This window comes from Crinia signifera, chromosome 4 (assembly GCF_055691185.1).
Source record: "Crinia signifera chromosome 4, ASM5569118v1, whole genome shotgun sequence".
Lineage (NCBI taxonomy): Eukaryota > Metazoa > Chordata > Amphibia > Anura > Myobatrachidae > Crinia > Crinia signifera.
Window position 1 is genome coordinate 77,771,603 of NC_139220.1, and position 24,639 is coordinate 77,796,241.

The following is a 24,639-nucleotide window of genomic DNA, read 5'->3' on the forward strand; positions in this document are numbered from 1 at the left end:
ATTTAAGGTGATTTTTTAACATGCATGTCAAGATTGCAATGTTAGATCATTTATAAAGAAAAAATAAATGCATTCAATGCCTTAAGTGTCATTATTGTTTTGCCACACCTGTGAGTTTTTACTCTAGGGTCCCCTCCAACACGTTTTGTCACTTGAGTGCCCCATGTCTTTTGAATACTTTGCAACCTCCATGTATTTATTTGACTTTTAGAGTATTTTTCTTACATAGTGGTTTCTCTGCAACAAGGAGCCTCTGAAGAAATGATCCTTTCAGGGCAGACAGTGTCTTGAGCCAATTTCATTATTCAATATGCAAATAGGAGATCATCAGGCGCGACATGTTTGAATAAAAGTACCGTCATCTTCAGAGGTTTAAACAGGGAGGGAGATATGTGATCTTCCCTGATCACATACCATGAATCTTCCTAATACCAATCTTCAACACAGATTCCAAGGGAGGAAAGGAGAAAGAAAGATATACTCTTGGTGGGGGCACTCTTATCTCGCAGACAGCGAAATGGCTGTTATTGCTTCAGTTAAAATATAGCTTTTATTATTGATATCATTATAAAATTGAGAACCATGATTTTATATTCCTACCAAAAATTATGGTATGTAGTGTCTGTCAGACTTTAAATGTCTGGGAGCTGTGGAAAGAGAGAGTGATTTTATGCACCTGGACCTGTTGTGATCCTCATACATCCCATAGTTTCTACCACTGTGTTGGTAATAAATTGGGGATAATAATCATTGGTCACGTGCATAGGAATCAATTAAAAAGGATGATAAAGTAAAAAATGAAAAAATAGGTAATGAAAACAATATTTCATCAACATTAAATATTCTCTTTCCTAGACCGGTATGACCAAAAATGCAGGTGGGTATTGGGGTAATCCCCGATCTCCCAGGTCTCCGGTATTAAATAGTCAATATACAGTATGCTTAAATAGCAGACACGATCTGTGAGTGTAGATATAGAAAAATAGGAGTCCGCTGGACGTGTCCAGCGGTTACCTTGCTACCGGAGATCTTTGTTGGAGCTGGGAGCCACGAGCAGCCGCCATGCTGGTCCATCCCCGTCTGTCAGCTGTGCGCCGGTCACGTGTGTGCACCACGTGATCGGCTTGTCCCGACGTACATTTCGCTGGGTGCTTGTTCACGGGAGGTGTGGCTGTGTGTGGGGGAATCCTGTGAGATATGGTCCGTGAAAGCATATCAGGTGTTGAGTTTGTTGATTGATGGCTGTTGCTGTCCACTGCCGGGGCTGCTGTTATTAGCCATTGGGGAGTGGGGGCTTGGTTGTCTCAGCCAATGGTACTGTCTCCAGTCCTAAAATTATATTAATCAGGCTGTTACGTACGGGGATCCATAGTTGTACTTAGACCTTGTGTTTGAACACTTGCAATCTTCATAAGTTGCAGTGTACTAGTTTCTTATGATGCATAGTTAGTATTTAGAGATCTGGTATTTTTACTGGTTAGTTTGCGGTCTTTTTGTACCTGTGGGTATTCTCCCTGTGATGTTTTGCTATTGTCCCCACATGACTTGGACACCATTTAAGGATTATAGCATAATTTTCAATGTTCCATATTTATGGTAGCAGTCCTGTAGTTAGTGGAGGCAGAGAATTAAGTTAAAAGAAGGGGGTTTCTTTGGGGGGGATAGGGTTATAAAGATGATTAAAAATAGAGGTATCTGCACAAGATCGGATATTTTGTTTATTTTCTGGATTAAGCAATAAAAGTAGGTTGTTGTGTACCCATTTTTTTAATATATATATGGTCTCCTATCTATACGTGCTCATAGTGACTGTGTTTTTGGTGACAGTGTTTTTAAAATACATTTTCTTATATACAGTGGTGTAGTGTTATAGTGAAGTGGATAGTACATGGTGTGACTGAAGCAGTGAAATAATAGACTACGCATAGTGATAATACCTTTATTAGTGATAATTATATAGTAGCCAGTGGTCCTACAAATAATATACGATACCTGGTGTTCCTAGGTGGTTTCCCATCCTAGTACTAGCCAGGCCCTTTGCTGCTTAGCTTCCAAGGTCGGCAGAGTTTGGGCGATCCAGCACTGGTTTGATCGTATTGCAGTAGGTTTCCATCTGGTGCTTGTCTTTTGGTGACTATTCTGTTTGGACGTGTCACGGCTGAAGGGCTGGATGGAGTCGTGTGGTGCACAGGAACTGGAGACGGACCAGGAGGAGTAGGATTTAAACATGCCGGTTTAATAACGGATTTCATAAATGATAAACTTCACTCAAATACTTCTTTAAGTGACAGTTGGATAACTTAAATAGAGTCCAGCACAATACTAACAACGGGCAGGTAAATCTGGAAACGTATACTTGATGAGCCAGAGTACATAGAGGAAGATCCGGAAAGAGGTTGATTTGATGATAGAAGAAATGGATCCGGATGACTGAAAGATGATGGAATGACTGAGTTGAATGAAGGAGGACAGCGGAAACCTGAGCAGGGTAATTCTGGGACACAAGCAGGAACAAGCACTAGGTAGGACTTGCAGCATTGGTGTCAGGAGAAAACTTCCTTGTAGAAAGGTGCAGGGAGCAAGGCACCAGAGTCAGGAGAGAAAGAGCCAGGATCCGGAAATCAGCTAGGAGTTGTGAATGACTCCAAAGACTCATTTCACTGACACTGATCAGCCTAGGCAGATCCCCTATATCCCCAGGGGGTGGCTGCCATTGGCTGTCAGCGCAGGAAGAGGAGGGAACCTCCACTCTGGGCCAATCTGTCTCCTGCCCTTAACCAAGATGGCGACGCCGGCCTCCCGGCGCCGCTATCTGCAAGGACGCCGCTACCCGACGCTCCCCTGCTGCCATCCCCACCTGGAGCTGCTGCTACCCGCACACCGCAGACCGAGACCTGCACACGCTAGCCGGCGGCGGGCGTGGACGGGTGAGTACTGTACCCGCCGCGCTCCGTCGCGGCTACGTGTGACAGGACGATTCTACTGTGTTAGGCAACGTGCTAATAGTGAAAAAATATATATGAAAATCCCAGTGATAAATGCAAAAATTGTGACTTAGTAGATTTTGGGTGATGGTGAAACTTAGGATAAGATGGTGTTTTAATGGAGACTTAAGAGGGGGAGAGATTGCGTACTTGTTGAGACTCCAGGAGTTGTTTTATAGGAACACACCAAAGTTTATGTTTTTATTCATTCAAGTTGGGCTGATTGTATTCAGTTTAAAAATCCATTCGCTTTCTCTCCTGGCCAGAGTATTAGTTAGGTCTCCACCTCTGATGCCTAGGTTGACTTTGTCCAGGCCAAATACTTTTAGTCCTTTGTGGTTATCTTGATGTTTCATGTGGAAATGGCGGGCCACTGTAGTGAGTTTTTTCATTTTGGCCAAGTCAGAATTGGCATTCCTTTATTGTTCCAATGTGTTCCAAAATGCGCTGCTTCAGAGGTCTCGTTGTCATCCCTACATACCTTTGCTTACATGGACAAGATATGCAGTAGATGACCCCTTTCATGTTGCAATTGATGAAATGGGACAGTTTCACATTTTAACCAAATCTGTCTTGGATTTCTTTGGTGTTCTGTATGTGTGGGCATACTTTACAACCTCCAAATGCATATGTGCCTACAACAGTGCTTTTTGTTTTTTTACGTCGTTCAAAGTGGCTTGAGACAAGTTGGTCGCGGAGATTTTGGGATCTTCTCCAGCTCATTTTCACCGATGTTTCCAATTTCTTGGTTAGTCTGGCATCAAGATGTAATATTGGCCATTGTTTTTGGATGGCATTTTTGATCAGTCTCCATTCTTTACAATAGTTGCCCACGAATCTGATTGTGTCATCTTTAGGTCTGGCTGTCGTTTTGAAGATTAGGTATTCTCTTTTCTTGGTTGTTGTATTCTTTATTGCCTTCTTGATAGAAGTTTTGCTGTACCCCTGGTCCTGTAGCCTGCTGGACAAGTCCTTTCTCATGGTCTTGAATTCCTCAACAATTTCTCTTAAGTCTGAGAAATTCACCTTTAGGTATGTTCTCAATGGTTGGCAGGAAATGTGCGCTGGTCTGGTGTAACAGTGTGTTTGTTGCAGTTTCTTTTCTGTACAGTTTGGTGGAGATCAGATTTTCATTATTCTTGTAGATCATTAAGTCAAGGAAGGGCAATTGTTCCTGACTGATCGTATGAGTCAGGCGTATGTTTAAGTTGTTTTGATTGATGTGATTGATGAATTCCATAAGGAGGTCCCTCTCACCTTCCCATATCAAGAAAATGTCATCGATATACCTTACCCACATTATCACATGTGAGGTAAGGTTATCATTTTGGTCATTGAAGACATGGACTTCCTCCCACCAGCCCAAGAAGATGTTTGCGTATGTGGGGGCACAAGCTGCCCCCATCGCAGTTCCGCGTACTTGTAGGAAAAACTGGTCGTTGAATGTGAAAAAGTTATGTTGAAGCACGAATTTGAGAAGTCTGCTGAGGAGTTTGTGGAAGTCCTCCATTCCTTCTGTTCGCATGAAATATTCCACTGCTTCTACGCCTTGGTCATGATTTATGGACGTGTAAAGTGATTCGACATCTAACGTTACCATGTATTGGTTGGGTTCCAATTTGATGTCATGTAGGCGGCGGAGGATGTCTGCTGTGTCCTGTATGAATGATGGGAGTTGTATGGCATGGTGTCTTAGATGTAAGTCCAGGAATGTGCTTGCTCTCTGTTAGGCCACCAATACCGGACACGATTGGGCATCCGGGGGGATTCTGCATGTTTTTATGGACCTTAGGCAATAAGTAAAAAGTTGGAATACTTTGATTGTCTGCTCGTAAGTATTGTTGTTCTTGTTTGGTGATAGTGCCTTCTTGAAATGCTGTGTCGATGATGCCATGATATTGCTGTTTATAATTATCCATGGGGTTAAAGATGAGTTTTTTATGACTTCCGCTTCCGGCATGAGTGGATAAGCAGCACATCCACGCAGCTCCGTTCACAGAGGCGAGTAAATACAGCATCAAACTGCCGAAACCTACCAGAACCCGGTCCCGATCCCCCCGCAGACAAATTCCTGGGTCCAGCCTCGGCGAGCAAACAACAGCCGTCAGCTCCGTTACAGCAGCGACAGGACAAACGTCGCGGAGACAACATGGCGGCGGAGGAGAAAGACGAGGTGTCCCATCCAGCGTCCAAGAAGCCGATACCTGAAGATAGAGCGAAGGGCACAGGTATTTCAGATAGCGCTAGCCTTGCTGCGCTACATTACAGGGACCTTATTGCCGCTATACAGTCTACTGTTTCCCCACTGTTAAACCAGGCAGTACATGACATCGCCGCGCAAATCTCTGGGTTAACAACCAGAGTATCTGAAGCGGAATCCCGCATCAGTAATAATACTGATGATATTCATGATTTGAAGCGCACAGTCGCTATTAACTCCAAGGAAAATATAAGGCTTACTGATTCACTTCAAAACATTGAAAACAGGCTGCGACGTAACAACCTGCGCATAGCAGGGATCCCTGAGTCGGTAAAGGGCCCTGCATTGGAACGCCTGGTTAGACATACTTTACCTAAGATCTTACACATTGAGCAAACCTGTGCCGACCTTGTTATTGAAAGAATCCACAGACTGGGTTCCTTTACTCCCCAGGAAAATACCCCTTCAAAACCCAGAGTGGTCATTTTCAAAGTGCTAAATTTCCTGCACAGACAAGCTATTTGGTCTGCCTCCCGCAAAATTCAACCCATCATGTGGGAACAATACCCTTTAAGAGTCTTTCAGGACTTTTCGAGTGATATATCTAAGGCTCGCCGAGCTTTCGCCCCTGTGTGCACCAAACTGGTGAACGACAAAAGAAAATTTTACGTTATGTACCCTGCTACCCTCAGGATCGTGACACCTACGGGATTTAAAGATTTTAAAGATCCTAAACAAGCTGATAGTTTTCTCTCATCGGGTCCCTCTCGGGATTCACAGGAAGATATCTCTGACAAGCCTTCCACCTGAAGGAAAATATTTTTGCTTCTTTGCCTCTAACGGTTCTATTTGGACCCATGCCCCCTTTCCTTCTAACTGTCTTGGAAGGATTGATACCCAGGTTTGATGCGTTAAGTAAAGTTTATGATATGCTTGGTTAAACCTACAAACTCCCTCTGGAGATGGAGCTTTGCTGCCCTTGATATGGGAGCACCTCATGTTTTCAGAGAGGTGTTCTCTTACTTGTCATTCTATGACATAATCACTGTTATAATGTCATGGTATTACTGTGATGGTATTGACATAGGAAGTCCTAAAGTTATTGTTCTTGGTTATAGCTGCCTTTATGTTGTTCTTGTGTTTGTCTTTGTCCCTGTCTTCCCCTTTCCTAATGTGCTTCCCTTATATGTTATCTATGCAAAGAAATGGAAGGTAATGATATTGATATACTCAGGATAAAATGGCTATAAATATTGCATCATTAAATATTCGTGGTATACACACACCGGCCAAACGCCGTAAACTCCTGACCTATTTAACTAAACAAAATGTGGATATCGCCTGTTTACAGGAGACACACCTGCTCCCTGACGAGGTAAAAAAATTGAATATGCTCAATTGGAAAGTTGTAGGATCGGCCTCTCACACGTCAAAATCTTGTGGTGTGATCACCCTGGCACGCAAAAACCTACAACTGACAATTGACACACTTCAAGCCGACTCTGGAGGCAGGTTTGTCATTTCCCGGCTTTCGCTGGGCAATGTAACTTTAACAGTGGCTAATATTTATGCCCCTACTAAATATGACAGATTGTTTTTTACTAATTTGATTTCGATACTGCTTGGTTATGATCAAGAGAGCCTAGTAGTATGTGGAGACCTCAACCTCGTTGCATCCTATGTGTTAGATAGATACCCCACACCGAAACGTCCCCCTTCCTCGCCCAGAGTTGGAATACCATTCATTTTGAAATTCCTACACCTTCTTGATTCCTGGAGAACTTTGAACCCCACAGGTTCTGAGTTCACCTGTCAATCTCTCACTCATCAAACTTGGTCTAGATTGGACTATATTCTTATTGCGGAAAATTTAATCACGAAAATTAAAAATCCGAAAATCTTCCCTCCATTGTTATCAGATCATGGGTTAATTTCGATAACCTTGTCTCTTGACTCACGTCTAAAGAACCCCCCTCATGGAAATTCCCATCCCATTTAATTAAATCCCATTCTTTTAAAGATAAATTGATATCTTTTTGGGAAAGATATGCTAAGGCCAATGAAGAATATGAAACTTCCAAACCTGACATTTATTGGATGACTGCCAAGTCTGTAATAAGGGGAGACTTGATAGCTTACTCAAGTAAATTAAAGAAGAAATATAAAGAGGACTATATCTCCTTACAAAATAGTCTTACTGTTGCCTACCAAAACTTTAAACTTGATCCCTCACTTTTAAATAGGAAAAATATGCAAAATGCGCAATTAACCCTTAAAGAATATCTGAAATTACACGGGGATAAATACCAATTTAACGTAGATGCCAAGTTCTATGCCCACGGGAACAAGATAGGAAAGATGATGACTAATCTTTTAAGAGGACCTAGGCAAATCAATACAATTCACCCGCTTCGCTTAGAAAATGGTGATATGACTGAGGACGAGGAGCAGATTGCTGAGACTATGAAAGCCTATTATGAAAAGCTTTATTCCACCCCACAAGTCCATGACAATATAGACGCCCTCCTACCTGAACAAACTTATTGGGATTTGCTACCTTTACCTCAATTACCTGTTAAATTTTCGGAGAACTTGATATCTAAAATTACTGCTGAGGAGGTGAAATGGGCGATAGGTCAACTAAAACCAGCCAAGGCCCCGGGCCCGGACGGCTACTCAACAGAATTTTTTAAAATCCTGTCAGATTATATATCCCGCCCCTTAACCCAACTTTTTAATTTCATTATAACTTCTGGCTCCCTCCCATTATATTTTTCTGATGCGACCATTAAGGTCATCCCTAAACAGGGGAGAGATCTTAGCCTCCCAGGCTCATATAGACCGATCTCTCTCCTTAATATTAATTTTAAAATTTTCACAAAGATTCTGTCGGAAAGAATGAAACCCATCCTCCCATTTTTAATACACAAAGACCAGTCGGGCTTTGTAACGGGCAGACATGCCGTGACCAATGTCAGAAGGGTGGTGGCCGCTATTAAGAACTCGACTGCCTTCTCTGCGTCAGATGGCCTACCTAATATGGTTTTGGCTCTGGACGCAGAGAAGGCATTCGATATGGTCCTTTGGCCTCACCTTTACAGAACCCTGAAAAATTTCGGTTTCCCGGACCAATTTGTTGAAATAATCCAAATCCTATATAATACCCCTAGATCTTCGGTTAACTGTAATGGCCTATGTTCTACATATTTTACCCTACAAAGAGGTACCAGGCAGGGCAGCCCCCTTTTCCCCATCCTTTTTGACCTGGCCATTGAACCTTTGGCGGCAGCAATCCGATCTTCCCCTTTAGTACAAGGAATAACTATCAAACAACAAGAACTTAAAATAGCCCTTTTTGCGGATGACGCTCTTATTTTTATTTCTAAGCCCACCCAGACTATCCCGGCCATTCTAAATTTAATAAAATCCTTCGGATTAAGATCGGGCTTCCAGGTCAATTGGACAAAATCTGAATTAGTCCCACTTGGCGCCTATGACCCAAAAGCTCTTGAAGCTATTCAAATTCCCTTTTTGATTAACAAAACGCACTTTAAATACTTAGGTATTAAAATCCCGGTTCATTTAGAGCAGATGTACTCTCTTAATTTTCCCCCAGTGATTTCTGAAATTAAACTTAAACTTCAATCATGGTCTTCTCTCCCCCTGTCGCTACTTGGTAGAGCAGCCATTATCAAATCAATTGCTTTTCCCAAGATTTTATACTTTATGCAAATGTTACCCCTGGCCCTGAAAAGATTAGACATTAAAAATTTGGAACAGATCTTTTCCAGCTTTATTTGGAGAGGGAAACGCTCTAGGATTGCAAAAACGAGGTTGAGGTCTTCCAGAGCGAACGGTGGTCTGGGGATCCCTGACCTTTTATCTTATTCACTTGCCATATTTTTTAGGTATACTAGTGATTGGTTACTCAATAAGGCAGTGTATACAGATTTAAAAATTGAATGTGCTTTGTTCTCCCCATATGCCCCGGCAGCTCTCCTGCAATCCCCACGATCTAAAATCCCCGTGGAAATTTACTCGCATATTTTATTTACTGATACCTACAAGTCATGGTGGCTGTTGAATAAAAAAATGTCCAGAAATCCTCTTAGCTCACAATTTATTCCATTGTGGGGTAACCCTAACTTTGCTCCATCCCTGGAAAATTCATGGTTTTATCGGTGGAAAGCCAAGGGCCTTGACATTTCATCGAAAATCTTCGACCCAGGAGGCAGCCTACTTTCATTTGAAGCTCTTTCTACTAAATTCAAGCTACCGCAGAAACACAGATATATGTATCTACAAACATGCCACTTCCTCAAGCCTCTTCAGATCACTAATAAACCCTTCGGAAAAACTAAATTTATCTCACAAGTCACGGATATTGACTCTCTACTTGACTACCTGCAATTTAGAAATTATAAGCTGAAATTTCTATACAAGCTTATTGCTGACCCTGGTCTCTTAAATAATACTCAGTTTAATAACCTCCTAGTCAAATGGCAACAAGACATTCCTTCGCTGACATCGACGGAGGACATTACCGCTCTTCTTCCTCTCACACAAAAAGCCCTGATGTCGTCTTACTACCAAGAAGTTCACTTTTTTACGCTCCATAGAGCTTATATATCTCCCTATAGAAGACGTCATATGGTTTCCTCTGAATCGGGTATATGTCCCAAATGCTCGATGACAAAGGCAGACTTTCAACACTGTATGTGGGGATGTTATAGAGTAAGAAAATTTTGGTACAAAATATTGACCTATCTTAAAGATATTTTTCATACTCCTTTTGGGTTCGAGCCGGCAGCCTTGATGGGCCTTAATTTTTCAAAATGGCCCACTAATAAAATAGACACTAACTTCGGTACTCTTTACTTAGAAGGGCGCCCACGATTTTGATCGTGGGCATCGTTAGTAAAAAATCTCGGGCATCTCGGGGATTGAATGCACTAAAAAATCGGGTGCGATCAACCGACGAGATGCCCGAGATTTCCCATAGGGAACAATGTTAAATGTCTCAATTGACCCAATTTTCCTGTTCAATGCCTCAATTGACCCGATTTTTCCATAGGAAACAATGTTAAATGGGCCACAGAGGCCAAATAGGCACCCTGAAGTGTATAATGGCCACCCGAATTGTTAACGCCACCCCACGATCAACGTCAACCGATGCGTGGCGAGCGCAGCGAGCCCGCGAGGGGCGGCGGTACGCGTCCTAAGACCTTTTCATACCCCCACTATCCACGTCGGCGTGGAGTTGAGAATAGAAAGTGTGGCGAGCGCAGCGAGCCACCGAGCCCGAAGCGTGGCGAGCGCACGCGGACAGCTGTGAAGCCCGCGAGGGGACGCGGATACCTGTGAAGGTATCCGCGTCCGCTCGCCACGCTTCGGGCTCGGTGGCTCGCTGCGCTCGCCACACTTTCTATTCTCAACTCCACGCCGACGTGGACAGTGGGGGTATGAAAAGGTCGCAGGACGCGTACCGCCGCCCCTCGTGGGCTCGCTGCGCTCACCACGCATCGGGTTGACGTTGATCGTGGGGTGGCGTTAACAATTCGGGTGGCTATTATTCACTTCAGGGTGCCTATTTGGCCTCTGTGGCCCATTTAACATTGTTTCCTATGGAAAAATTGGGTCAATTGAGGCATTGAACAGGAAAATCGGGTCAATTGAGACATTTAACATTGTTCCCTATGGGAAATCTCGGGCATCTCGTCTGTCGCATCGCACCTGATTTTTTAGTGCATTCAATGCCCGAGATGGCCGAGATGGGCGCCCTTCTAAGTAAAGAGTACCCTAACTTCCTTCCACTTATTGTGATCATAGTTACAGTGGCCAGGAAATCTATTTTAAAATACTGGACCACACCCAATGCTCCTCGACTTGAAATGGTCAAACATATGCTACTGCAGATAGCTCTTTTTGAATGGAAACTTTTCTGTGTAGACCCGCTAAGAGGCCCAAAAAAATTTCACCAAAAATGGACCCCTTTTATTGTGACCTTGGATGATACCCAAAACTCACTTTTTCTGTGATAGGATCTAATATGGCCAATATCTGGCTCCCGGCTCGAATGCTGCGAAATCTTATATACCTCGACTCCCTAATGTATATGATCGATCCCTAACATTAATATTACTGTTCCCTTCCATCTTCTATGTACCGTTTAGCATTTTATATTTGACTTCGTATTTTCTTTGTCCTTTGTTTGTACTTCTTCTCCTTACCCAATCCGTCTTTTGTCTTGTCCTGCCCTGTCATGTCTCTTTGTCCATGCCTATTAGATTAGTACTTTAAAAAATCCCGGGTTAATGAGAGTATTGTGAAAAATTTATAACCTAGAGATTTGGATACGTTTATCACACAGCTCCTCTTGTAAATGACTATCAATATTTTTACCAATTGAGTTTACACTAATGTACGCTGCTATGCACTTCTGACTTGTATCTTTGTCTCTTTATTATATCATTGTATAATAGTGTAATGCTTATATTTCATGTTTTCCTTTTTATTTATCCGGAAATAAAAATTTATTCAAAAAAAAAAAAGATGAGTTTTTTATAGCAGTGGGTGTCATGTAGTTGGCGAAGGGCCTCCTTTACATAGTCTACCTGTGCCCATAGGACCACGTTGCCCCCTTTGTCCGAGGGTTTAATTATAACGTCTGTCCAGTTTTTCATTTCTTTTAGGGCTGACCTTTCTCTCCTGTTCAGGTTATCTTTGCCAGTTCTTGGTGATGTCTTTGCCAAGTGGATGTTGTCTAATTCTTTTGAGACTGCTCTCATGAATACCTGTATTTCTGAGCTAAGTTGTTCGTTGGGGAAGAATGTAGATTTCTTTTTTGCTTGTGGGCATTTGGATACTTCCCATTGTTGTTTTTCTGAGGGGTTGGATTCCAATAGTAGGTCCTCCAATGCCTGGAGTGCCTCCTGTTCTTGGTTTGCTGGTCCTTCCATGACAGGTGTTACTGTTATGCTGATTGGACTAGTAGGTATTGGTGGGTTCGCTGTGTTTCCCTCATACATTTTGGTTAATAGGAGTTTCCTGCAGAATAGTTTGAGATCACATTCCCATTTGAAGCGAGAGAAGTGTTCCATGGGGGAAAAGGATAGTCCTTTTTCTAGGACTGAGATTTGTTCCTTATTAAGTTGATGTGTCGTATTATTGATGATTTTGAGTTGGTTAGTTGTGTCTTTTCCAGCTTTCCCCCTGAATTAAAAATAATACCAATCTTCCTAATTCTCTCAAGTGTTGACCCCCTGCATCTCTTCCGCACCATTTCTTCTGCACTGTGAAGGGTCATGGAAAGATGTCCTTTTGTCTCACAGCCATATACCACCACATTTCAAGCACTGATTTAGTCTACTGTATATTTATTGGCACTAGCTCTACACATGTGATTGCGTTTCTATTTTTCATTACATCATAATATATTCAATAATAGTATTTTGATTATTTACCCACTTCTTTAGTATAGTCAATCAATTGTAAGTCCAATTGCTTATCCCTATGTTGTTGTTCACTATCACTTAATTTATTTATCAGTTTGCCCTATATACTGCACCATTCATCTGTACTCCATATGTCTATAAGTCTCCCAAGTAAGCAACAGAAAAGAACAAAAATTATTTTGTAGAATAAAAATTTTATATTTTTTTATTTATATTTCCTTTGTAAAATGTTATTAATGGTACTTTTTCCTGGTCAAACATTTAGTCTATCTCCTACACTATGCACAAAATGTGTCTGAAATGCAACACTTTTTATGTAATTCGAAACAGACATAAAATATATTTTTTTTCTTTTAGATTTAATATAATTAATGTCATGAATTATATTAAGTATAATTAAGTTTTGACAAAGTACATGTGTCATAATTTAAAACTTTGGTTCATACTGTATGCTAAAATAGATGTTGTGCCAAATCGGACATTAGAAACCAATTGGTACATGGTAAGATATTTGAATGAAGCCTATTTAATATATAATAATAAACCATCTGTGAACAAATAACATGAACATACAGTAGGTGTTCTTGCAAAAGAAAACCGTTTTGTAAAAATAGCTACATATTTTGTAAAAGGGGTACTTGTACGATATGACTTCATTATGTTCCTAAATAATTATATCATTTGTATCTATTGTATGTAAATATCTGCACTAATGCAACATACTGTATGTGGCATTTGTTTATTTTTCTTTGCATAAAAGAAAATGATAACCAATGACTATGATGCTTCTTAATAATCTTTAATGACAACCTGTATTTTACCAAAACTAGTAATATTGGACATAAGAGAATGAAATGCACATTTAATTGCTCAGATAAAGTATCCTTAACTTCAAATACACTAGCAGGTCATAAATTAGTGATGAAGCTAGGCTTTCTATCACCATAACAAAGACTTAGCTGAGTGCCCTGCCTCTCCCTCATAGTAGTAAGTTGTCAACCTCTCCCTAAACCAGGGATGGGGAGCCTTTGGCCCTCCCTGCTGTTGTTGAATTACGCATACCAACATGCCTTGCAACAGTTTTAACATGGCCAAATCGCAAAACTGTAGCAGGGCAATATGGGATGTGTAGTTCAAGAACAGCTGGAGGGCCAAATGTTCCCCATATATGCCCTAGTATATTACCACCATATAAAGCAGAAAGCATCACACTGACCACCATACAAATCTTAGAGAATCGAAGAGACTGCAATTTAATGCATATAACATCAATATGACTACCATATAATGCAGATAACATCATAGTGGCTGCCATGCAATACATAGTGATCACCATAAAATGCAGGGAGCATGAATAACCACCACATAAAAGAGAAAAAAAAATCAAAGTTGGGACCTCATACATCTATCACATCTACACATCATACTACAGTGTTAGATGCCCAGTGCAACTGATCTTAGAAGTGTAGATTTCTGTTTTTGCCTTTAAATTTAGATTTTATTTTTTTAAATGATTTTTTTTCAAATCAAGGACACAGAAAACCACAACTTACAGTACAAGAGAGAAACTGAGTTGAAAATGTAACCACATAGAAATGAGATTTAAACAGCTGAACTTGTCCATGCATTTAGAACTTTGTATATTTAGATTCCTTTCCACAGAGATGTACAAATTTCACACATCGAAATGATCAGCATAATCTAGCAGTGTTTTTCCCAGTTGTTTTATTTATGTAAATAAGATGCACATTTTGAGCAAGAAATATTCTAAGGATAGGTGGTTTGGTGGTACTGCATTCAGTGGTGGCTCTACTATTAGGCAGCTTTATCTGCCTATCAAAAAATCAAGGATTTCAATGAAGATCCTTGTTTAACAATGCAGGTGGCTGCTGTGGAACTTCAAAGACCTCACCTCCACACTTTCCTTTGAGGCATAATTCCCTACTTTTCTGCCCCTAGTCCTTGTACTCTGCTTGTATTCTGTTGTGAGTGGCAAAGGGAGGCTCCAGGGAAAGCAGGGGACTTTCCCACCTTCCCAGGGGGCCCACACGATTTTAGGGAGCCTCCCTGCCATTCTGGAATGTTAGGCAAGTATGCCTTAAGGCACCTGTGGCCCTCCAGATGTTGTGAAACTACATGTTCCAACATGCATTGCCACATTTTTTCCTATAAGAGCATGCCAAAACCGTCAAGGCATGTTGGGACATGTAGTTCCACAACATCTGGAGAGCCATAGGTTGAAGACCTATGCCTTAAGGGGTTGGAAAGTGGGTATTGGTGACATTATGGGGGGGGGGGACAGTAGGTTGAAGTTTTGCCTAGGGTGTCGAGAAGCCGTACACCAGCCCTGACTGCAGTAACAGTATATGAGGGCATATCTGTAATACAACTAGTAACACTGACTGCCATTGAATACAGAGAGCATCAGTGACTGCCATATAATACAGAAACCATAAGTGGCCACAATATAATACAGAAAACATCACATTTACTGCAATATTAGGCAGAGAACATCACACTGACCTTCATAAATGCAGATAAAGGTGACTAACATATTATACATGGACTATCACAGTGGTAACTATAGAAAACATAAAGAGGAACAGTGTTTTCCATATGATGCAAAGAGCATCAATAACCACCATATAATAAAGAGAGTATCAGTGTTCTTCATATAATGCATAAATCATCAGTGACCACCAAATAATAATGAGAGATTCAGTAATTCAGTGTGATATAAAGAGCATCAGTGCCATTCATATAATACAGAGAGCATCAGCAGCCACAATATAACAGAGATTATCAGTGACCACCAATTGATCACCAATTGATCACCACACAATAGTATTCCCTCATGGATAATTACACCTTTCTCAAAAAACTATTAATTACTTCATCATCATCAGCAGCAGCAGCAGCCCATTCAATGTAACTTAATATAATAGAAAGCTCAATCTCTGGTGTGTATCATGGGTTTTTCCACAAACGCTTCCCTATGCAGAGCATTGGGTAGTATGTCTAACTAGGATTACAACTGATAAAAGCTAGCATTTAAAAACATTCATTTAATTATTGGCTGCACAGGTAAATTAAACTGTAGGAGATGACAAACCCATGTAGCAAACCTTTGTTGGACAAACCCATTGTAGCACACCAGATTTAGGGTGTTATTCAATCAGGTATTCCGACTGTCGGAAAGTCCCCACAGTTGGAATTCCGAACGTTTTCACTCTGCTCAACAGATACTTGACAGTCGGAATTCAATGTTCCGCCTGTTGAGTGTTAAAAAGTTAGAGCGTTGGCAAAAGCGATCGCGGATTGACAAAACATGGACATGAATTCGACAATCCGTGGCCGTTTCCGACAAAACAGATTCAACTTGTTTTAAACTCAGATCTGTTTTTGTCAGAATCTGCCTTCAAAATTGTTAGAAAAGGCAGCATTGAACAGATGGCGGCCGCTATTTCGCCCGGCGGAAATAGGGGCCAAGATTGAATACCCCCTTTATTGTTTTTTTTTTTTAATTAATAGACCAAGGGCTCAGTTGATTAACTTAACATCAGTATAAGTAATAATATACTGTAAGTATGAGCAAAAGCACTATCTTTATCATTAGAGCTATAAACACATTAACAAAAATAGTTGTATAATTCATGTCTCTGGAAAAGTGCACGTAGTTCTTCATATTTTAACATTAACTTGCATTTTGGAATTTTTTTCTATCTAAAAGTCATGCTGTGACTTTTACTTATTATTCTTGGCACTAACTGAACTTCTACCTATTTGCCTGATTTGTAATGATTAGAGATATGCAAATATTCTACACTTCAAACAAAGGCCTTTGATTCAGTCGAGCACATGGTATAGTTTTGCGTTTCTCAAAAAAATGTCCAAAAAGAGAGTAGAAAGCTGGAGATTATTTTGATTTATAATATTGTCATATTCTCTAAGCAGTGCATCTTTTTTTATTACTATTAAACTCCACTGTAAAAAATGTACCGTATGTCATTAGTTCTATAGTTATATATAGTTAGTTAGACCTACTGTATATGGGCAGATAACTTGGGCTGTTTGCTCTCTGAGTGGTATGAATAATCTCCCCAGTCTCTTTCAAGCTTAGTGATGATATCACAGGAGAGAGACATATTGTGTTCAGGGCCGGTGCAAGGCACCCGAGTGCCCCAGGTGAGGGGGGCGCCCCGGTGCCACCTCGGGGGTGGGTGGGCTGAGGGGTACCTGCTGCACCGTCTGGCAGGAGCAGGCAGGGGTGTCTGTGCTGCAGGGGTACCTGCAGTGCTGGGTATTAAGCTGTCGGCGGCGGGGTCCCTGCACTGATTTTGAAAACACTTGCCGCACGCTGATTGGCTGAATCTCAGCCAATCAGCGTGCGGCAAGTGTTTTCAAACTCAGCAGTGCGTCCCGTGCCACTAATCACTGCAGGGACCCCGCCGCCGCCAGCTTAATACACAGTGCCGCAGGTAACCCCGCGGCACGGACACCCCTGCCCGCTCCTGCCAGATGGCGGCACGGACACAGCACCGCAGGTAGTGGTACCCCCGCAGTGGCCAGAATATCCTACATTTTTTTGTGTGTCCCCATAAAAACACAGGGTGTTCCCATGGGTACACATGTGGGTCGATGTCAGCCGGGGGCCAGAAGCTGATGTTGCATGACTTCGTCAACTTGCTCGAAAATAAAATCAGTTAAGACTGACTTTTTTTTTGTGAAGACAGGACAAATCATTCGATGGTCCATTGAATGATTTGTCCTGCTAGTGGCTCATGCAAGGGGATATGTTCTCGTACACATCCCTTTGCATGTTTCCTAGGCGATTACGCATCTCAGAATCAGGACCGTCCCTTAGGTGTTTTGTCATTTGAAAAAAAGCACTGATTGCGCACCCCTAGTTAAGGCCCATAAGGTATGAAAAATAATACCACTAAAATACACAACCTTTTTCTTAGTCAAATATTAACATGAAGACAAATACACTTGTCAGTGTCATTAATTAACACATATTAAAATTCTGGTCACTCCGGTTTGTATATCTACAAACAACTGATGGTGTCATCTATGTTATCATAATTATTATTATTATTATTATTATTAGTATCCTTTATTTATATAGCACCCCAACTATATACGTATCAGTGGCAGAAAACCGCAGGATTTGGTGCCATCGAAGATGATTTAAGTAAGAGAAGGAAAGGCACATGAAGGAAGAGGGCCCAGCTCATGAGAGCTTACATTCTGAATATGTACTTTTCAGTTTAATATATGCCCCATAGAAAATGTCATGCAAAAGTTTATAGGTACATACAGTACTGTATACTGAGTGTATTGAAAATTAAACTTTTATTCATAACTAATGACCTAATGTAACTAAGAGACAATGGGCAGCACGGATGGTGTAATGGTTAGCATTACTGCCTCACAGCGCTGAGGTCATGGGTTCGATCCCCACTAACTGCAGAGTTTGTATATTCTCCCCGTGCTTGCGTGGGTTTCCTCTGGGTACTCCGGTTTCCTCCCACAATCCAAAAATATACTGGTAGGCGAATTGGCTTCCAACAAAAAATTAACCCTAGAATGTCTGTGTGTGCATGTACATGTAGTAGGAAATATAGATTGTAAGCTCCACTGGGGCAGGGACTGATGTGAATTTTCATATATTCTCTGTAAAGCGCTGCGGAAAATATGTTTATGGGTTCAGTAATATGTGAAAAAGCAATCTAATAAACACAAACAAATATAGTAGATATATATTATTATTAACAATAACAATCATAAATATATAATAATGTAAACCTATAATAATAATAATAATTATAACAATACTGTTATTTATATATACCTTTCTCCTAAAAGAACTAAAATTACTTTACATTTGTCTTTATAGTTCAAAACGCAAATAACATTGAATATTAGTTATATTCTTGAGTAAGTAGGTTAGCCATGAGTCTATTATTGATGGATTCTATAGTGGAGGGATCTCAAACTGAGCGGGAAGAGTTCCATAAAGTCAGAACCACAAAGCTGAAAGCTCGACCCCCAGATGAATTGGTGAAATAGTAATCTAGGTACTGCTAATAGTCCTTAATCTAAAAATCGCAGTAACTGTCAGAAACTGCTTTAGGTACTTTGGGCCCTGGTCATATAAATGGCTTTAAAGGTTAGTAAGCCAATCTTGAAAAATATTAACCATCTTACTGGCAACCAGTGAAGTGATAAGAGAATGGGTGTTACGGGGCTGGTTGGTTAAGACTGGCAGCTGCATTTTGTACAAGCCCTTATTTTGCTGGGAAACCAAGGTTGAGGGTTTGCAGTAATCTAGATATGATTATAAAAATGCATGTATGAATCTTCTGAGAAAATTTAGTGCTTGAATCATTTATTTATTTATTTACAGTTTCTTCTATAGCGCAGCAGATTCCGTTGCACTTTACAATAGTAGACAGTGATAAAACAAACTGGGTAACAACAGACAGACTTGGGGGTTAGAGGGCCCTGCTGCAAGCTTACAATCTATAGGGATATATGAGGGAAACACAAGGACAGGCACCTGTAATAGCATAGCAGTCCCACCAAGTTACAGGTCCAGAAGGGAAGCTAAATAATACATAAGTGCCTCAGAGGGTTATGCGTGTAGAATTTAAATATGATAGGCTTGCCTGAAGAGGTGAGTTTTCAGGGAACACTTGAAAGTTTGAATCATGCCATGTTCCTCAGATGAAAGAATGAGTATTTTATTTTTGCTGATACAGTACAGTACATGATGTTTAAGTGTCAATCCACTTTGATATTCTCGAATACAGTATGTTTGATTCGTTTTTTAATTATTCTCCACAGTTTTTCTTCCCCCATCATTTTTCAATTCTATGACCCATTCTCTCTAATTTACTATCTGCTGTCCACCCAAGGGACTTGACAGTGTGGTTTTCTGGATCATATATGCACAGGTGTGGTGATATCCATTGCAGCTGTCATATAGGTGTTATAGTAACAGACTATGGGTCAGGGATCGCCATGGGTCCCAATTACTGCAGAGAAGTCCAGGATTGCTGCAAGAGCCTGAGAAATCATACTGTATCCCTGCTTGGTGATACCTGGACAGTTCCTTGAATAAGGATCTATTTTGTTGGCTTGCAGCTAAGAACCATATTGATTGGTGGTCTGACCATGTGACTGGGTTTATTTTTAGGTTGAAGGCTTCTACTACAATCTCAAAGTCAATATCAAGAGTGTGACTGCTTTGATGTGTAGCAGAGGGACTGACTTGTGTAAGGCGTAGAGCATTTTTTGTCCATAGAAAGTTTTGCCCAAGGCTTTGATCCATTTTTAATGCTGTAAAAATAGTCCAGCATCAATATCTGCAAATTTTAGTAGAAATATCTTCCCATCTCTAATTATGTAGAAGTCTGGGCAGTGATACCCTGAAATTAGTGATTTCTTTCGATTGTGAGGACCCTTAATTTCTTTTTTAAGCAGTTTTAATGGCCGGTCCAGCACCTCTGCGGTTATGATTTGGGTTGTGAATGACAGAGCAATTTGTTGGCACTGCAGCTTCCAGGATAGGTGCTGCATTTTCATCTAGCTGAGTCTCCCTCATACAGGCAATATCTGAAAGTTCCATAAGGTCAGTATATTTTTGTATTGAGTATATACCTACAGCCTGATATACTAAATATAGCAAAATATTTGCAGCTGCCACTCAATTATGTCTCACTGTCTGGTTTCCATATCAGGACGCTATGGAAAGCTGTCCATCCCACTGCTCATCTGTGGAAGTGTGTATTTGTGCTCACCTCTGATCGCCGGGCCATACACACTTTCAGCTCAAAATCACCCAGTGTGCAGGGGTCTTAACATCAATCTTACAGATGGAGCCGGGCTCCCTCTTGCTGGCGAATCGCCAGAACGTCACCGCTGGTGATCCGCCAGCAGCCCGGCGTCCATCTGACTGAGACGCGCGTGCGACTCAGTTTCCGGGCGGTGGGGCGACGGGAACCCTGTCAGTCTCCTCTTCAGGGAGATGGAAAGGGTTGGGGGGGGGTGCGGGGAGGCGGTGTGGACCCCGGGTGACCGCCGACAAGCCGGCGGGTACCCGGGGGAAGCCGGCGGAAGGGGACACGAGCGCATCTTGTGCGCGCGTATCCCCTTTCGCTGATACAGATGGCGGGTGGCGGGGGATGGCGGCTGGCGTCGCCATCGCCATCCCCTGCAAAGAAGAGACCCGCTCCATCTGTAACTATTATTCATTTATTTTGTATTACTGTAGGTTTGGATTTTCTGTGTTTACAACATGCTTGCAGATTACCTGTCATGTGATAATTTTTCTATTAGGCTGGTTATAAATAAAACCACTACTGTAAATTAGACAATTTCTAAATAGAAGTTATGGCACAGTATAATGGGGTTTTATTTAATTATTTATTTATTATTTATTAGCAGTTTCTTATATAGTGAACACAGATTCCGCAGCGCTTTACAGAGAATATTTTGACCATTCACATCAGTCCCTGCCCCAGTAGAGCTTACAATCTATATTCCCTACCACATGTATACGCACACACAGACATTCTAGGGTTAATTTTTGGGAGCCAATTAACCTACCAGTATATTTTTGGATTGTGGGAGGAAACCGGAGTACCCGAAGGAAACCCACGCAAGTACGGGGAGAATATACAAACTCCGCACAGTTAGGGCCATGGTGAGTATTGAACCCATGACCTCAGTGCTGTGAGGCAGTAATGCTAACCATTACACCATCCATTCTGCCCTATATTTTACTCATTAAAACACTTATCTTTTTGGAAACCTCTTGCCATTTTATTTTAGAAAAAGCAATGTAAAACCAGTACGTACAGTATATATATATATACGGTATATATATATATATATATATATATATATATATGCACACATACTGTATATACTATATGTTGTTCTTCATTTCAGTGCATCATAGTTCTAACACTAGCTGGAGATTTTTTTTAAACCCATCAATGTAATGAACCTCCCATCAGTAAAAGGTTTAAATATCCAGACTGCACATAAATGCATTTTCCTTTGTTTCTCATCAACTGTTCCACGATTATTTCTATGCGCTGCATCACAGAAAGTACTGACATTGGTTTCAAAAGAGATTAGAAATAATCTTCCTATCACAGCTTCTTTGCAGTGACCACCTGCTAGATGCCTTTGAAATGGGCATTCTGTCATCACAATTTACTCTGTTTATATAGAGTTCCTGAACATTTAATCCCTTCTCTTATCACTAGATACAAGTAAAGCAATACAGGATATGTGGTCTAGCAAACAATTCTTTTACCATTTGCAAACGAATATCATTGTGACAAATGTTTAACAATATGCCGAAAAGCATCTAGACGTTACATTAGAGCATACTCTTAAGAAAATGTATTTGGGGAACTTTTCTTGTGAATATATAAAAGTTATCTAAACAGCTCCACCTTAAAAGGCTTGAACATTGGGAGAAAACAAAACAAGAAAATATACAGGACTATTGGGGTCAATATACACTTTTATGCATGACTGAGACACATGTGGCAAAAAAATAACAGCACCATAAATCCCAACATTTGAAACTCCATTAATTGGGACCTACCATGCATCCGGTCTGGAAAAGTGTGGGGCTACTGGGAGAGTGGATGTGGCTTCAGGAAGAGGGGCGTGGTCTAGAACCTTAAGAAAACAATATTCATTAAATAGTTCTCTCCATTATATATCTCACCAAACTTCAGTACATCAATACCCTGGATTTTGTACAAGCAGCCATCGCTTTTCCTTGAGCCAAGTTCTGTTTTGCATCGTCTGTGAACCTCTACATTTTGTCCCAATTCCTGATTACTGTCACAGTCTAGCCTCTCTGGTACACTTTTAGTGGCTTGTTGCTGCATCTGTAACAATATTTGAAGTAAAATATCACCTGCTACTTATCTTGGAGGAATCTCAGTCCCATGTGATGTCTTGCACTGTACGGCACAAGGGCACTAAGTGTATGAGAACACACTATTGGGCAAATATATTAATATACATTAATGTGGATAATTGGTTATCAGCATACAGATTGTGCGCTGATACAGCTTCTCCACATGTATGCGCTCCTGTCCATATCTTTAAAAGATTGCATGCTAAAATACAGGACAATGAATGAAAGGTCAGCAGCACTTACTGCTCTGACACCTGTTGCTATTAATTTTGACAGCTGTAGGAGATCTCACGTGAGTAGCGAGATCTCACGCATGCCCAGCACAGCTGGTCGGGCAGGTAGATAAAGCACGTCTGTGCATGTTGATGCGCTGTGCGCACAAAGTGGCATTGCCGGAGGAGGGTTTCGCTCCATTGCTCTGGCAGAAAATATATTAATACATCTTGTTGTGGTCCCTTCCTGCTTTGCGGAAATGAGACATAGCAGGAAGTGTTATAGGGACTCAATGAGTGCCGCTATAATACATCCCTATATTTACAGTACCTGTACATATTTTACACAAAAACTAAAAATTCATGAAAGAAAAATATATATAGACATAAGATGTATGCAATGCATACTGTATGTGTAGCATCAAACCAACCCAAGAATTTCCAATCCTAAAGAAGGGGATTATTGGTGATTAACTGCAAATCCATATGATTCAATGATTTTTCCAGTGTGTGCAGTCTGTGTGTAGCCCAGGACTCAGCTGCTGTGATAGAAACAGGCTTATTGAAACAGAGCTGATATCACACACTTGGTGGGATGTTCTAACATCCACTGCCCTGCATCGCCCGGCATCGCATTATTAATAACCACATATGCTCTAACATATGTGGTTATTAACGCAAGGGACAGCTCTTGCGATAAGAGCTGTCCCTTGTGATGCGGCTCCGGTGCTGGACTTCTGCGCATGTGCAGAGCACGGCGACGGCTGCAGGGCATGCTGGGAGGGATCCATGATGGATTCCTCACACAGCGCTGTGGTAAGAAGCCCATAGGCTTCTGCAGGGAGTCAACCGCTTTTGCTGGCGATTCCCTCCGCAGTGGTGACACTGCGGAGGGGGGACAGAGCATACAGAAATGCGGTAAAAACCCCAATAACTGTGTTTTTACCGCATTTCTGTGTTAGAGAATCGCCCCACCATCCCTCCAAATGCCTGCGCATGCCTTCATTTTTTTTCTGACACTCCTTGAAAATGGACAATTACCACCCAAACACTGTCTTTCTGTCAATCAAATTGTGTACTGCCTGCAATTAAAACAGTAGCTGGATTTTATGGCAGGAAGGCCTTGCACATGTGTACTATGATCCATATGCATGCGCAGTCTATTGATAATCATCTGGCCTGTGAATTGACAGCTGGGCGATCAGGTTTGAATACCCCCTTTAGTACACAAATTAATTAACACAGAATTCATTCAATTATAAATGAACTCATAGATTTAATTGTACAATATGATATATTTCACATACATATAGACTAGCTTATGAAGCTAGAACATTTATTATGTCTAAAAGTTGTAATTTGCGCGCTCCAGGACCATGGCTTAAACAGTCTGGAACTTTCCAAATTCCAGAATAAGGGAAGCATTGCAGTATGTGTAGCAACACATGTCTAATGACACCTGTCTTCTGACAATGTATGTGTTTGTAGACCGTTATTTCACAGCAGGACTGGCTGACTGCCTACAGAGGCCTGATTCAGGTTTGACTCATCCAGCATATTCGATGTTTGGCAGTTTGCACATGTGTAGCATGTGTCCTGCATCATCAGACACACTACAGTATGGCTGGAGATATCAAAAGATTGACAGTCTTCAGTGGGGAGAGGACAGTGATGGCATTAATGTCACGGACCGTGTGTGTCGCTTACCAGTCCGGGTGGTGCGGCGGGATTTGGTCCAGGTGCGTGGTCTCGGGAGTCTGGGCAGCATGCCAGGAGGACGCGGGCAGTCACCATTATACGTGGGGGACACTGCCTGCTCTGACTGGTTGACCTGCGC

At 41.4% G+C, this 24,639-nt stretch overlaps 1 protein-coding gene, 1 long non-coding RNA gene and 1 pseudogene across 11 annotated transcripts in view; 1 reads left to right on the forward strand and 2 right to left on the reverse strand.

The window, feature by feature from the left end:
* The window catches only part of LOC146072345 (uncharacterized), a 43,749-nt gene extending 21,303 nt beyond the window's left edge, over window positions 1–22,446 (reverse strand). Inside the window, exons 1-2 of the long non-coding RNA XR_014473077.1 lie at window positions 22,414–22,446; window positions 22,267–22,343 (exon numbers count right to left, since the gene is read on the reverse strand). This is a non-coding gene — a long non-coding RNA (uncharacterized LOC146072345). The remainder of the gene's footprint in view (window positions 1–22,266; window positions 22,344–22,413) is intronic.
* The window catches only part of TENM2 (teneurin transmembrane protein 2), a 2,252,147-nt gene that overhangs the window by 170,364 nt on the left and 2,057,144 nt on the right, over window positions 1–24,639 (forward strand). The gene's annotated exons all lie outside the window — the stretch shown is intronic.
* On the reverse strand, window positions 1,981–2,099 carry LOC146076203 (5S ribosomal RNA; annotated as a pseudogene).